This window comes from Protobothrops mucrosquamatus, unplaced genomic scaffold (assembly GCF_001527695.2).
Source record: "Protobothrops mucrosquamatus isolate PMUCROS unplaced genomic scaffold, P.Mucros_1.0 scaffold1136, whole genome shotgun sequence".
Classification (NCBI taxonomy): Eukaryota; Metazoa; Chordata; class Lepidosauria; order Squamata; family Viperidae; genus Protobothrops; species Protobothrops mucrosquamatus.
Genome location: NW_015387354.1, coordinates 1 through 15,335, shown reverse-complemented (window position 1 = coordinate 15,335; position 15,335 = coordinate 1).

Below are 15,335 nucleotides of genomic sequence, written 5' to 3'. Positions count from 1 at the left end.
GTAGAACTAATGAGATGAAATTTCAAGGATGTAGATACAGATTAGGCAATAGGAAGACCTTCTTGACAGTAAAAACTGTCAAACAGTGGAATAGAATACCCTTACTGCACTGAGTAGTTTATTTCTTTCACTGGTGATTTTCAAGCAAAGGCGAATAGCCACTTAATACATTCTTCCCAGACTTTGTTAAGTACACCTATCATCAGAAGCCATTGTAGACCATATACACATAGTTTTTATTGCAAGTGATTCCTCTCAACAGTCCTCCATTCCTTCTTTGGACCATAGCCTTCAAGTGAAGGTATGGATTAAAGTCTTTGAAAAGAGTGCATATTTCCCACTTTTGGGGCAGTGGGAAAAGTGGATGGGGCTGTAATGTATACATAGGTGGAGCTGGAATTTTCTGGGTTTTTTTAATCAAAGGGTTTTGCTCGATCATTTAAAAAGTATTTTTTTTAAATCTATTTTAGGTTTATTTTATACTTTTCATGTAGTTCCTGCATTACTATAGCAGGAAGTCATGCTGTTGAATTGTGGATATAATGGGCTGCAAAATTGCCTGGATGCTTTAAAGCAGGGGCGTCAAACTGCTGGCCCATGGGCCAGACGCGTCACCAGGAAACCGCGCCCATCCCATTGCTGGCAATGGGGAAAAAGCTCTGATACGTTGCGCGGCATCATGTGACATCGCGAGTTTGACATGTCTGCTTTAAAGCCTTGGTTGAGAGTCACCAATTCCTGACCTTAGAACTAGTTTTAGAGATAAGCAATGGGGCGAAGGCAGGTGGCATTACTTACTATAGCTTCCTCAATCATCCAGAAATGCTGATTCTATCAGAATCCTTCATTTGCATGGTCTTTTTCTGGGTGTCCATGTGGAGGTCATAAGATTGGGGAAAGTTGCTTTAATCAATACTTTCTCTGGTTGCTAACATAGTAGTCTAGTTTTAACACAGGATATTTTGGCACTTTTGAATAGATTTACATCCTTTATAGCATATTCTTATCAACTCTTTGAAGTTTTAGGATTGGCTGTATCATATATTTTAGCTTAAATAAAACCATCCTTAGGGAGAAAGTTTTCATGTAGTTTTGTATTGCTGCCTATGACTTGTGAGAAAAAGTGCTCTGCAACCTATTATTTTTCTCTTTATGTTGCTAGTGCAGGTTAGTGTCAATCTTCTGCATTTCATATCATTCATTCATTTATTCATTCTGCAGACAATAATGACAGCAGAAAATCTCAAGAGAAGAGTGCATTTTGTTTAAGCCAAATCGTATTTTTAAATAGTAGCAGCCCCAGCAGAAGTCTAAAGTACATTGCAAAATAGAATGACAATTAGCACTCCTATCCATTTTGACTTTGATGTAAGTCACACTAGATATGCTTAGGAGTATTCCCACATATATGTGTAAACATTCAACTTTCCAAATTTCCTTCTAAAAAGCAGGAAACAGGATGGATGACTATTAAAGAAATACATTTTTATAGCAGTAGCTCATCTGTGGAATTCCCACACCACCCAGCACTCAGCAGTTTATTAATACGTCTATGAAAATAAAGACTTTTTATTGGCTACTTGTAAAAAAGTCTGAAAATTTTAGGGTTCAAATATATACAGTAATATAAAGAATTTTTAAAAACTAATATTCAGCGGAGACCAGAGTTTTACTTAATGGGACTGATGGACATACAACTAGAAAAGACTTATATATTTACATGGTAGCCACAGCAAGATAATTATAAGCTCAAAGATGGAAAGACTCTGAAATATATACAATTGGAGGAATGGTTGATAAAGTTTACAAATTTTCCCAAAATGGCAAAACTGCCCTATTTAATTAGAGAAAAGATAATAACTACATATGTTAGCAACTGGAAACGTTTTATGGAGTTTTTGCTGAAAACTTGAGATATATGGGTTTGATGATTAGAAAGGGTAGATTATGGAATGAAGAGAGTTATGTAAATTTAGAGAAGCTAAAATTCGAATGCTATAACTACTGTAAAGAAGATCAGAAGTCATCTTTATATTTTGTCTTTCATTTCCTTTTATTGTTGTAGTTTGGAGCCACCTGGAGTTAATGTATGTAAGATGACACCCCTGTTTTAGAAGGCTCTCCCAAACCAGATACCTGGGGGTCATTGGCTGTGAGAAACCTAGATGACCAGTAGCTGCCATCTACTGGTGATCTGGATTTTAAACACCAGGTAAAACAGGCAGATTTTTGGATGGGAATCCTTACAATTTCTTCATAAGCAGGAAGGGGGGAAAAGTCAAAAGAATAAAATGGTTGGAGAACCATCCTAGGCCTCCAATTTCAATACATACTGCTCCTGCTACTGAAACAACAGCTGACTTGGGAGTATCTGTAGAACAGGGGTGTCAAACTGCTGACCCGCGGGCCGGACGCATCATCCGGAAGCCACATCCACCCCATTGCCGGCAATGGCAAAACCGTCCCAATATGTTGCGTGATGTCGCAAGTTTGACATGTCTGCTCTAGAAGTATTTCACTCCTCCCCTTCTTCCTTCCATGTTACTCCTTCTGCTACAATACCAATTGGGATCCCTTGCTTGGCATGGGACAAGGATGAATTTGCCCTCAAGGCATTTGCTATGTCTGCTTTGTCTATGCCTCTCTTTGGATTGCTTTTAATAAAATACAGTTTAATTTAAATGTTATTCTTCAGATTCAAATGCACTTAAATTTCACGATTTCTCTATATTATATTAAATACAGATTTAAAGAAAGTATGTAAAATTCAATAAAGTGTATGTTTAATTGAAATGTAATATATGAACAATAGAAATTGATTTAAACCTATGAAAACCCTAAGTGTTCCATGTATAAGGACACTGTGTATGCATTAAAATGTATGCATTAATATCACCATACACAAATATTTAAGCCATACTTACATGTCACTAACTTCCTTTATTGCACACAAAATTACTTTAAAAGGATGTTAACTTATCCTAGAATACTAATCTCATATATAGCCAGATCATTTAACAGCATCAAAATGACAGCAGCCTTGTGCTAGACCTACTTCATTAAGTTAAGTATCAGTGTTTCTGGAGTTGATTAATTCCTAATGAAAAACGAGAAACAAGCCAAATTAATAAGCTGAACTTTAAACTTTGATTTGAAAGCGGTACCCTTCCTTTGTTCAGAGATGACTATTGCACTTTGAAGCATAAGGAAAAAGATAGGGCCCTGCCACAAGGAGTTTACAACCTAGTATTTGACAGTGAGGAGATAATGGGTTTGTGTTAGAGAAAGAAGAGAGGAGAAAGAATAAGCAAGAAAAACCAAGAATGGATTTGTTTTATGCATATTACTTGTTATGAATTATCCTTTTATAAGAATTATATGAGATGTTCTTGAACTGGCTTTGAAGTTCAAATTAAGAATGATTAGGTGATTTAGATTTGATTTAGGAATTTGGTTTGAAGGTGATTCAATCAAAACCAATTTTTAATTGAATTTTCATTTCTAAATATCAAGTAAATTCCCTCCAAACTGATTCCAACTTTTGATCATGCATAGAAACAGATGATATAGCTGATCTAGAGTTCCCTGACAAATCAGGATAAGTAAGTTATCTGTCAACCATCAACTTTATTCATAACACCCAGCTGTAAGTTTTGTATTGTAGTTTTTTCTTCTTCCATTTTTCTTTTAAATGTTATTCTGCCAGAACACAAAATATAAATTAGTGTTGGCACAACAAAAGTTAAGAGTATTGAAAGAAAATTGATCTAATTTGCCTACTAACATGAAATGTTAAACCATCACACCTATGAACTTGTTAACTGTGTTGTACAGACAGGATTTTTAAATGATTTAGGATTAATCACTACCTCTTAATTCAACATGCCTGATAAAGTTGTTCTGAGGATAAAATAAATATCTACAAATGTGCCACTTTGGTCTCCCAGATTTCTTTTATTATAGAAAAGTAATAAAAAATTAAAATAAACCTGGATAATTATATTTACAATTTATAAGTATGAAAATAGTGTTTGTAATCATGTTAAATAGAGATGAATATTTTGCTTGTTAGTTAGAAAAGCCTTGGAATTGAATCATACTTAGAACATGAATGAAAACATTGCAACAAACCATCAGAAAATATATAAAAGAAATAAATTACTCCAAGAAGACAAGATTTATTAAATTTGTCATGGATATGACATAGCAGAATTGTCCAGTGTTGTTCCATAAGACAAGGTAAGAAACAATGACTAACTTATACGGGAGTAATTTATAGTAGAACATTATGAAAAAAAATCCCAATTTTAAAAGCTGTTAAAAATGGAACAGGCTGCCTCTAGAAGTGATGGACTCTCTGCTCTGGAGGTCTCCAAAAAGAAGCTGTATGGTCACTGTCAGAGGTACTGGAATAGTGAATTTTTGTACTGGGCAGAGGTTTGAGCTAGATGATCTCCAGGATGTTTTCCAACCTCACATTCTATGATTCTGACAGAATTCCTTTGGAATGCTTGGAAAGATATTTCTAAATAGTATCCTTTGTCATTTCTGATTTACTTACCATTAAATCCAAACCCTCAACTATAAGCAATTGTGAGAATTAATAGCGGATGTATTAAAACCATTCTGACTTGCTAGCTTTCCTGTTCTGAGACATATAGCACCACCAGCTTTACACTAGTGAGAGAATACAGAAAAAATTATGAACAACTCACTCCTACAGGTGCACGCCAGCCTTCCTCATTTATCAGTCAGAAGGCTCAAATCCAGGAAGCCCCCATTGGCGCTTGCACAACATCGGCTTAACAAATTTAACATTGATTCTCTATGGAAAGCCTAATGGGTCACTGAATAAATGACCACACAAAAAGGTGCCAGGTTTTGAACTACCAAAAAGGTGCCAGGCTTTGAACTACCACCAGCAATGGAGAACCCTGAATAGGATTCGCACCTCACACGGCATCTGCCAGGACTCATTGTGAAAATGGGGCATAATATCCTCCACTTGATGTGACTCTGGAGTCCCAGTCAAACTGTAGATCACATCATGTCTGGCTGCAAGCTGAGGGCATATACCAATCCAGTATCTGACTTTTTTCATATAAACGATGCTGTACTTCAGTGGTTAAATGGCCTAGGCAAATTGGAATTTGAATATGGATCTTTTTAACATTTATATTTATTGTGTTTTACTAATATAGGTGAAATCTTAATATATGTTGTAAGTCCATGTATGATATGCCAAGCACTAAACAAATATACAACCAATTTGCTAATATTTTTTTCTACTTCGGTTTTTGACAGTTCTCTAGTATCATTTCCCAGGATAAAACTTTCTAATTTGCTTTGGCATGGTTCTTTCTTCAGGCTCCTGATAAGAGAAATGTTACTAGATTTGATCAAAAGCTTTTTTGGGATGTGGATGTATGTGCGGACAACTTGTTATTGTCGCAATGAGCAGCCAAATGCTATAACCAACGAATAGTCCATGAATATATTTCTATGGGTTGCAGATTTGGTTTCTTAGCTAGACAAAGAACTTTCCTACTATGCCATCACACCTTTCCTTAAATTGGATCTTCATTAACAGCTTGTTCAGATTTGTAACCTTCATCTTTAAAATGTTCTGTCATTCTGCCAAGGAATGGTTGCTTTAAAATTATAAGGCAATTGCAACCATGAGAAAGGCAGTCAAGTTGAGTGACGTCTGTTTGAATCATATAATCTGTACTTAACCCCCATTTTTGATTGGCACAGAGGGCTAAGTAAAACTTCTGACAAATAGTTATTACTGACAAATGACAATGTGGCTGCAGGCTCCACTTTAGATTTTTTCAACTCTGTGACTTCCAGATGTATTGGCATTCGCTCCAATAATCCTGAGTCTTTTGCATCACTTTGTGAAAAAATGTGTCCATAAGCATCTGCAGCTGTCTCATAAACTCCTCAATATCATACATTTATCCTGACATCATACACAAATATGTACAGTAAGTCACAAACTTTGCATTGTCTTTTCTCATAGCAACTCTCAGCCAATGTTACTGTCTTTACAAAATAATCTGCATCTGCCTCTAAATAAACATACTCAGGTAGACAATAGCTATTCTACTAACATCAACAATATGTGAAAATGAGATAGTTATAGTAACATATAGGGTACCGTGGATGGGCTAAATGAATGTTTGTATACTGAATTTATAAAAAAATATACTTATACAGCAATGTAATAATGTAATAACAGCATGGAACAGTAGAGAATCACCACACCTTGGTTTTTCTGGCAAAATAGTAGATGACTGAAATAGCACTAATGGTCACCAACTTCTGATAAGAACCAAGAAGGTATATGTAGCGCCACCCCTGTAGGGACCGCTTAAGTCCGGGCCCTCCCAACCTCCCCTCCAAGTGGCCACCAACCCAAGGAGTCTCTCACATTGGCGCCTCTGCCTAACAGGGCATGTAGCACTGTGGTATTCCGTCACGATCGGCAGCCATGCACATGAGGCAGTCACGGTCGCTCTCTCTCGACAGTGACTCACTTGAGATGATGGTGGTTGATCTCAGGCAACAAGAACTTACAGGGAAGATGATAGTCAATCTCTAATGACAACAACTTGCCCAGAATGATATTAATCAGCCTGTGGTGATGGCAACTTGCCTAGAATGATGGCAGTCAGTCTCTGGTGACAGCAATTTGTCTAAAACAATGGCAGTCAGTCTCTGGTGTCAACAACTTGCCTAAAAGCAATGGTAGCCAGTCTCTGGTGGCAACAACTTGCCCAGAACGATGGCGGTTAGTCTCTGGTGACAACAACTTGCCTAAAACAAAGGCAGCCAGTCTCTGGTGGCAACAACTTGCCCAGGATGATATTAATCCGTCTTTGATGACAACAACTTGCCTAGAACGATGGCAACCAATCTCTGGCACTGGCAGAGGCTTCCCTTGTCCACTCTCCTCACCCCTCTCTGACCTCACTCCATGTAATCCCTTTTTATCTCCCCCAGCTGATCCTGTATAAAGAAAAAACCCCTTATCTCCCACTAAAAGACGTATGTCAAACTCTTCCCTAACTCTCCCTCTGCCTAACTTACTCCAACAAGGGAAAGGAATTAAAACTCCCCAGACTACACTCTCTCCCTCTCTTCATCTGGCCTGTCCGCAATGAAAGAGAAAAAAACAATAAAACTTCACCTTTCCCCACCCACCTTCTCTCTCTCTCTCTCTCCCTGGTCTGCTTCAAGCAAACAGCTCCAACCAGCCACTCTCACCTTCTCTCTCTCTCTCTCTCTCTCTCTCTCTCTCTCTCTCTCTCTCTCTCTCTCTCTCTCTCTCTCTCTCTCTCTCTCTCTCTCTGCCTGGCCTGCTTCCAGCAAACGGCTCCAGCAACTACTCTCACCCTCTATCCCTCCCTGCCTGGCCTGCTTCAAGCAAACAGTTCCAACCAGCCACTCTCACCCTCCGCCCCTCTCTGCCTGGCCTGCTTCCAGCAAACGTCTCCAGCAACTACTTTCACTCTCTCTATCACTCCCCTTTTCATCCGGCTTGCCTGTAATGAAGCAAAAAAAGTAAATGCGAAAACCCCAGCTTCTTACTCTCTCTTCTATCAGCTGGCTCACAATGGCAAGCTCCACCAAACCTTCTCTCTTCCTCCCTTCTATCGGCTTCCTCCTCCTTTTTCTTCCCTCCTCTGAGCCCCGCCCCGCCGTCAGATCCTTGGCAGCTGCCAGAACTCCTCATCTTCCTGCCTAATCGGCAGGGCTCCTGCAAAGCCTCTCTGCTGGCCTCATTCTCACCCAAACTCTGCTACACACTCCCCCCACCCAAAAATTCTTCGGTTACCAAGAATCTGAGGTATCAGAATTTCGGCTGGCAGTGAGTATCACTTCTTCTGTGCTCTGACCTAGGGCATCATATGTCAATCTTTTAATTGGGTGTATCACCCGTCTTGGTCTCTGTACTTTGGGCTCGGTGATAATATGAGGGTCATCCTCCCATGACTTTCCACCCCCAAGGGACTCCAGGGCTGGGGGCCCATGATCTAACTCTGGCAGTTGTGTAGCATGTGGAATAACTGGGCCTATCTCTGTAGACTCCTCTAGCCCTGGGGCCTCTGGAGCTATTTTGATGGGCCTGATTCAGATGACCTGGGGTATCCTCTAGCTCTTCATTCTTTAACAAATCATTCAGAGGATGAGCTATCTTTGTGAACCCTTCAACAAACCTCCAATAGTATGAGCAGAACCACAAAAATGATCGCAGTTCAGCCACATTTTGGGGTCTAGGCCAGGAAACAATGGCCTCAAGCTTAGCGGGGTCAGTTGATACCCCTTCTGCAGAAACAACATGACCCAAATATGTAACAGATGGTTGTTAGAATTGGCATTTTTCCAATGACAGCCTCAACCCTTCCTCATGGAGCCTTCTTCAATACCTTCTTCAAACGCTCCTCATGCTGCTCAAGAGTCTCACCAAAGTCAATAATATCATCTAAGTAGACTAGCACCTTTATCAAGTTCATGTCCCCCACCGTCTGCTTCATTTTGGTGTATGCCGATTGGTGTACATTCAAAGTGACAATAAAGTTGTTGTTATTGTTATAAGCCTCTGAAAGGTCACCAGGGCCCCTGATAACCCTTGGGTCATTCAACTGAATTCATAAAACCCCAGGGGACAGATGAAATCAGTTTTCTCTCTATCTTCTGGATGCATCAGAATCTGATGATAGCCACTCCTTAAATCCAGCACGCTAAACCACTTTGCCCCTGATCGACACTGCAAAGCCTCTCAGCTGGCCCCATTCTCACCCCAACTCCGCTACACACATATATACAACAGTATAATAATTACTTATCAGGCTGGCAATGTAGTGGCATTATATATACACCATATATACCGTCCCTTGAAGTTTTTCTGCATGAAAAGTCATTTAAAATGCAAGGAACTTTTTCAGACTTTTCTTCCAATCTATCCAGTGGAACTAATCTTTGTTAAATTATTATTTGCCGTAGTAATTTTCTATTGAGTTTACATAATCTAGGAACTGTTTGGAATGTTTAATGATAGAGAAGCAACATGGAATTTCAAAATATGTAAAAGTCTTCATTCTAAATTAATAATCACAACTACATTTTGTTAAAATTTCAAGTAAAAATATTTTTTGACACATGAAAGACACAGATCAGAAAGTGTAAAGAAATCCAAAACACATTTCAAGTAAAATGAGAAACTGTAAAGTTTTCCGTATGTCTGCTTAATTAATTTCATGCTTCTATAATCCTGTGAATTATTTGCTTAGATACTGTACCAACCTGACAGTCCACTAAGCTTACAACTGTTTTCTAGTTGGGCAAGTAAAGTTGCAACCTCTATGGATTTTGAATGTTTGTTTGGGGTCAATGGTGATTTTTATTTTAATTTAGTTGCATGTATATACAGCTGAGATTGGTATCATTTCTGATTGCATGTTTCTTCTACCGCATAACTGTGCTATTTTGAAGAGTCCTATGTTAGAGAGCACAATGCAAGAGAACTTCTACAGTGATGGGCATTCCTACGGTTTCTTAGGAAGAAAGGATTTATTAGTAGGTCCTTAATCTAGATATAGCTGATAAAGACAACAGGGAAAGGAAACATGGAGAAACATATATCTGGGAAGAGAATAACTATGAATATATACAGTCCTCAATAATGAATTCACTACATATATTTCAATGGAACAAGGGGATAGACAGCTGGATCGTACAGTTAAAAGTAATGAGACAGTCTAAATACTGAATATGAGAAGGGATTTCTAATCTAATAAAGCCTGACTGAAAATAATATTTAGCATAATTTTCTATCAACAACTAAAAACTAGCTTGGATTTTGTATTGTAGCCGATAGAACTCAATTGTAAGCCTTGGGATTTACAAGAAGCTTGGTTTGGGAACCTGCAATCGGATTAACTAAGTCTAATTTGACTTTGAAATAAGTGCCAGTAAGTAATTCTACCTATTGTGCAATATGCTAGGTTTGCTTCTGACACTTCTCATGGTTATCTGATATTGAGATATAAATACGAAAGGCCAAAGTTTGTGTTGTGACATTAAGGCACATATTTTTATCATTTTCACTTCACTGAGGTTTGTCCTGGATGCCTATGCTTGTTTAATAAATCCACACATAGTTTGATGCAGTGTTTAATCCTCACTGATGAGTCTGATGGAACTTATGCCAAAGTTAACTTTGCACAGGACTATGATTTCGGTATTGACATATTTAACTCAGTCAAGCCTATTGCCTAGAAAAATATAAAGCTAGTATTTGGAAATGATCTTTTTCAGTAAAACTAAGATTACAATATGCTTTGCTTGTTTGTTTTTGAGTTCAAGGGACAGACTGAAGGATGGGGAGGGAGGGAGTCAAGTTGAGACCTCATGGTCTTATAAGTCTCTCACTTTCTCTATTAAGGCTTGGGGCTGACACAGTATTCAGTTACTTTTGTTTGATGTTTTTCTACAGAGTGTCCCATGCCAGTAGAAGATTTTGCTTTTCCTGTTCACTTCAACTGGCAAAAGATGTCTTGCACTCTGTATTTAGTTTTGCTAATCAGTTCCAGCCTACTCGTATTCATCTCAGTTCATGCTCTATCTTTCATATTTATGCCTGAAGAATTCCTGTTAACATACAGTAAGGATTTCAACTGCCCTCACCATTACTCTAGCTGTTGGTTAGTTTGATTTACCTATTTAAAGATCAGCTAAAGTTCAGTGGTAAGAATCAGTTGAAAAGGGAGCACCTTAAAAGCAAACAAATAACAATGGGAGAGGATTTAATTTGATTGCTACAATTTGTAATTCTCAAAGGACAGCTGTCTTTTGGATTGTCCAAAATTTGCAGTGCAATTTTAGATCAAATATCCTACATAAATATGAGTACAAAATTGTGGAAGGTTTACTTAGGATGTGTTGTGCAAAAAAAATCTCCCTACATGTGCATTTTATAGAGAAAATTGCATACAAAATTAATGCAGTTCTTCTGCAGGATTTTCAGTTAGAAAAATCCTTGGATTTGAAATTGGATAAAACTGACTTATAACTGAATACATGTGACAGCAATATCAACTGGAGAGACTGATTTGTTTGTCTTACAAGCAACAGAAAGCAGACTGTTAGGTGTTTTTCTCCTAAGGAACAGCAAACATTTTGGGAATATTGAGGTATTTTCTACTTTATATATGATGTTTAAATAAACCCTTATTTTAAATGATTTTAAAAATGGGTATCAATGACAAAACACATGCCAAATATCTTCAATCAGTGGGATTAAAAACAATAAAGAAACATGCTTTACTTCAAGAAAATTATAGTCTTGGGGGATTAGGGAGCATATGATCAGAAATTATAAATCTTATTCCAAAATCTGAAGTTGTATTTTTCATATTAGATAGGGTACATTAAGGTTGCATTTTTATTATGAACTTATTGGGGGATTTATTCCAGGTAATCTTTATGCTTGCAAGAGTTCTGGCACTTTCCATAGAGGCTTTTCTTTCCTTCTCTGGTGCCTCCAGGAATGCTCATGGAAGAGGGGATGTTTCCTCATTTGATAGTTGTATTCAGTGGTGGGATTCAGTCAGTTCACACCACTAAAGCAGAACTGGTAGCTAATTTTTTGTTGCCCAAGCCCAGAATGGACTTCTGGAAGTGGCATCCACACAGAACCGGTTGTTCACATATTTGAATCCCACCACTGGTTGTATTAGACTTTATTGGATTCCTTTGGGGCAAAACTGCCAGACTTGTTCTGAAGAGAATTTGTGGCAGATTCCCTTTATATTCCCCCATTATATTTAAGTCCTGCAATTTTTTTCATCAGCTCAAGGTAGCATATATAGCATTTTCTCTTCTGAATATAAGTTCACAATAGTGTTAATAGTCTTGATAGATGTTGGATCAATATAAAATTATAGGCTTGGAACCATCTGATGAGCCTCCACATTTGTGATCAAACTTCTTTCCTTTGGTTCTAATCCAGCACCTTAATCCCTTTATCATACTGGGTAACATTGTTTTACATTTCTTGTATCACCTTCTTGGTTAGGAATGTATAATAGTTGATCAAATCCAGAAATTCAGTTAGGCAATAATCGTTAAGTATGTTTATTAGGAAATAGGTTTTACTGAATTCAGGCGATTTTTACTTTTCCTGAGTTAACATGTTTATTTCATTAGCCTTCCAATGTAATGACTGTATTTGAGATGTTCATGCTCTACTGTCTTACTGATATTTTGCCTCTCTAACTATTGAAAGTAATATCCCTTCAGTATGATTTGTTGCAGAAGCTATAGTTGTAAGACCTTATACTGTATGTGTCATAAAATATCCAGATCTCAAAGAAATAATGATTAAATTATGCATAAAGATCTTCAACCAGCCAGTGGTTTCATTCAAATTTGATTGGATTCAGCTGTGACAAAAAACTTTCTGGCTCAGACCATTTATGATTCAGTACTGGTACTTGTCCTGATTTGGCTGCATTTTTAAAGATGTTGTGGAAACTGCAGTTTTAGTTATGAGGGTCCCAGTAGAACCTTTTATTTCAGAATGACCCCACAACATGGTTTACCAACAACATCTGGTAAACACTGAAGGATACTCAGCTTTCAATTCTTTCTTGGACAATCCCATTAAAAAAATGTTTGATATAAAAGTTTTAAATGAAATATTGAAAACAATTGCTTTAAGATAAGCTTATAAAGAACTGGAACAGAATTACCCCTTGTTAGTGGCCATCTTAGTTCATATCAGTGGCTAAAAATAAAGGAATGCACAGAACGCCACCACATCTAGTGTTTTAAATAGGCTGCTGTATATTCCAACTTGGCTTATAGGCATTCTTGTCTCTTTCCATACATAACATGTAATGGGATTGGGGGCGAAAGGTCCAAGGTTAACATATCAGTACAATGCCAGACTAAGGCCAAATTAAATTAAATCAAATGTCTTTTTTTTTTCTCTGCCCCATTCATTTCTCTGCCTTGCCCATTCCTGCTTTTTCAGTATGGTCCTTCACACAGCATACACGACCAACTATGGCCCTTCATCTTCTCAGGCATTGCTTGTTTTAAAAGACCCCGCTTTCAGCAATGCAGAAAAGTTTTGACAGAGCCTGCCTTTTAGGTCTGCTTGACTTTTGTTTAATTTGTCTATGTGAGAAATCCCTTGAAGATAAGAATTTTGTTTTCTTTCCTCTCATTTTTAAAATTCTGTTCTTAGGTTGATACAGGTCTTAATTTATGGGAGATTCTTAAATTTGTTTTGTCTGAGACAGAACTCTTGGCCTAGTGCAAGTTAGGTCCTTTTGATCTTGTTCTGCAAACAAGAAGTTTTAAAAATATCAGGGCTTCAGACTCTTTTAATCATTTCAAGATAACATGACAAATCAATTGTCTTCAGCTAACTGTCTTCTGCTTTGAAGTTCTCAATATGAACAAATTAGGTTGAACTGAAATTTATTCATAGGCACAGGAGTTCAAGGATATTTTTTTGAGGGAGGGATTTCAGTTCTAGGCATATTTTATCTAGCTAATCTGCTTAGGATCTAAATGCCCTTTTGAATATGTGACAATTCTCAAATACGTTGTTTACCTCAAGATTTCTATCTATTTTCACATACAGTATAAAGCTATTTTGAGGTTTTTTCCTGATTTCATATGACTTCAAATGAACAGATGAAGGCGTATATAATATATTTGTTTTAAATGAATGTGATTATATTCAAAATTCTAGAATGGCTTGCAGAAAATATAATATGAAACCAAATGCAGCAGATCTTGGTGTGGATAGAGGTCAGCAAATTCTTTTCTTTTTCTTTTTTTATTCAGCTGAGTGCCAGAGGTTCTCTCTCTTTTAAGGTTCAGTTATCCTTTACATTCCTGTACCAAATCCATATACTGAGCTTAACTTACTGGAACAAGTTTAAAGTAACAAAATCGAAACCATTCAAGTTTAATGTACTGTTTTTGGCATTGACTTAATGGCAAGGAAGAATTCTTCTTCCTGTATTTAATTTAATCCATGTGTTGCATTGCATGTGCTGGGAGAGCTGGGTTTTAATTAGAGCTGTTAACAACCCATTTGGACTACAGGAGGCTGGAACAAACTTTTTTCTTTCCAAAGTAAGATAAATATTTTAGGACATTTCTTTCAGATAGGTAGCTGTCTATCATCTACAAGAGCTCTAACAATCTTTAATACTGTATATATTGTTGAGTCTACTTCTAAAAGTAGTGAATAATGATGACAGCACTGGACAGAGCCTCCTAGGCACTTTGGCAAGATATCTGTAGATGTCTTCCAGCTTCCTTCCACTCTGAAGCTGCTGATGTTCTTTCTGGGCAAATAGCCGCTGCGGTGATGTTAGCTTAGATAGGCTGCAGCTGGGCTGAGTGGGCGTTTAAGGCAGGCTTTATAGAGCAAGTACGTCTTCCACCTCTGTTCTTGGTAAAAGAACTTCCTGGTTCCTATTGATTCCAGATACTGTTTTCTAGAATGTGTGTGTAACTTAATATCTAAGAAGCAATAGACCAGACGGGAGTCAGGCATTAATCACCAGCACTGGCTAGTTCAGGGAGATGTGGTTCCCATCATTTTCACTAAAATCATATCAGAAGTAGTGATTTCCCATGAAGCTGACATGTGGGTGTGAGAAATTATTAGGCTCGAAGCTGAACTCCTGTGAAAGACAGAAATTCATGTCGATGTGAACTTTGTCAAAGGAGTTATTCATGGAAACACTTTCATATTTTGTTAATTAAATGTTCAGCCAATATATCTAAAAGCTTGCAATTGGCATTTAGTCTGCATTAGTCTGCTCTAAGAAAGACTAAGGAACTTCTTGAATGAGGGAAAATTCATCATCACCACACTCTTCTGGATGTGAGCTCTGATATTGTTCTGGGATGTGTTGGAGCCACTTTCCCAGCTTAGGAGTTACAACCCTAAATGCTTCTACCATTGAAACCATTTGGCCTTTACTTTCCATATCCTCTCTAGTTCCTCTTTCAGGCCTCGGTACTTCTCCAGCTTCTCATCTCCTCTTGAAGTTGCTGTCACTTGACACTGCTACATCTATCACTACTGCTGTCTTCTGGTCTTTGTCTACTACCATGATGACTAGTTGATTGGCAGTCCCTGCCTATCTGTCTGGATCTGCAAGTCCCACAGGATTTAGCACTCTTATCTTCCACAATCCTCTGTGGAATCTCCCATCTAGACTTGAGAGGATTTAGCCCATCCCTTGTACAGATGTTAACACTAATCACACTACTGCCTCCTTGTGGTCAGTATG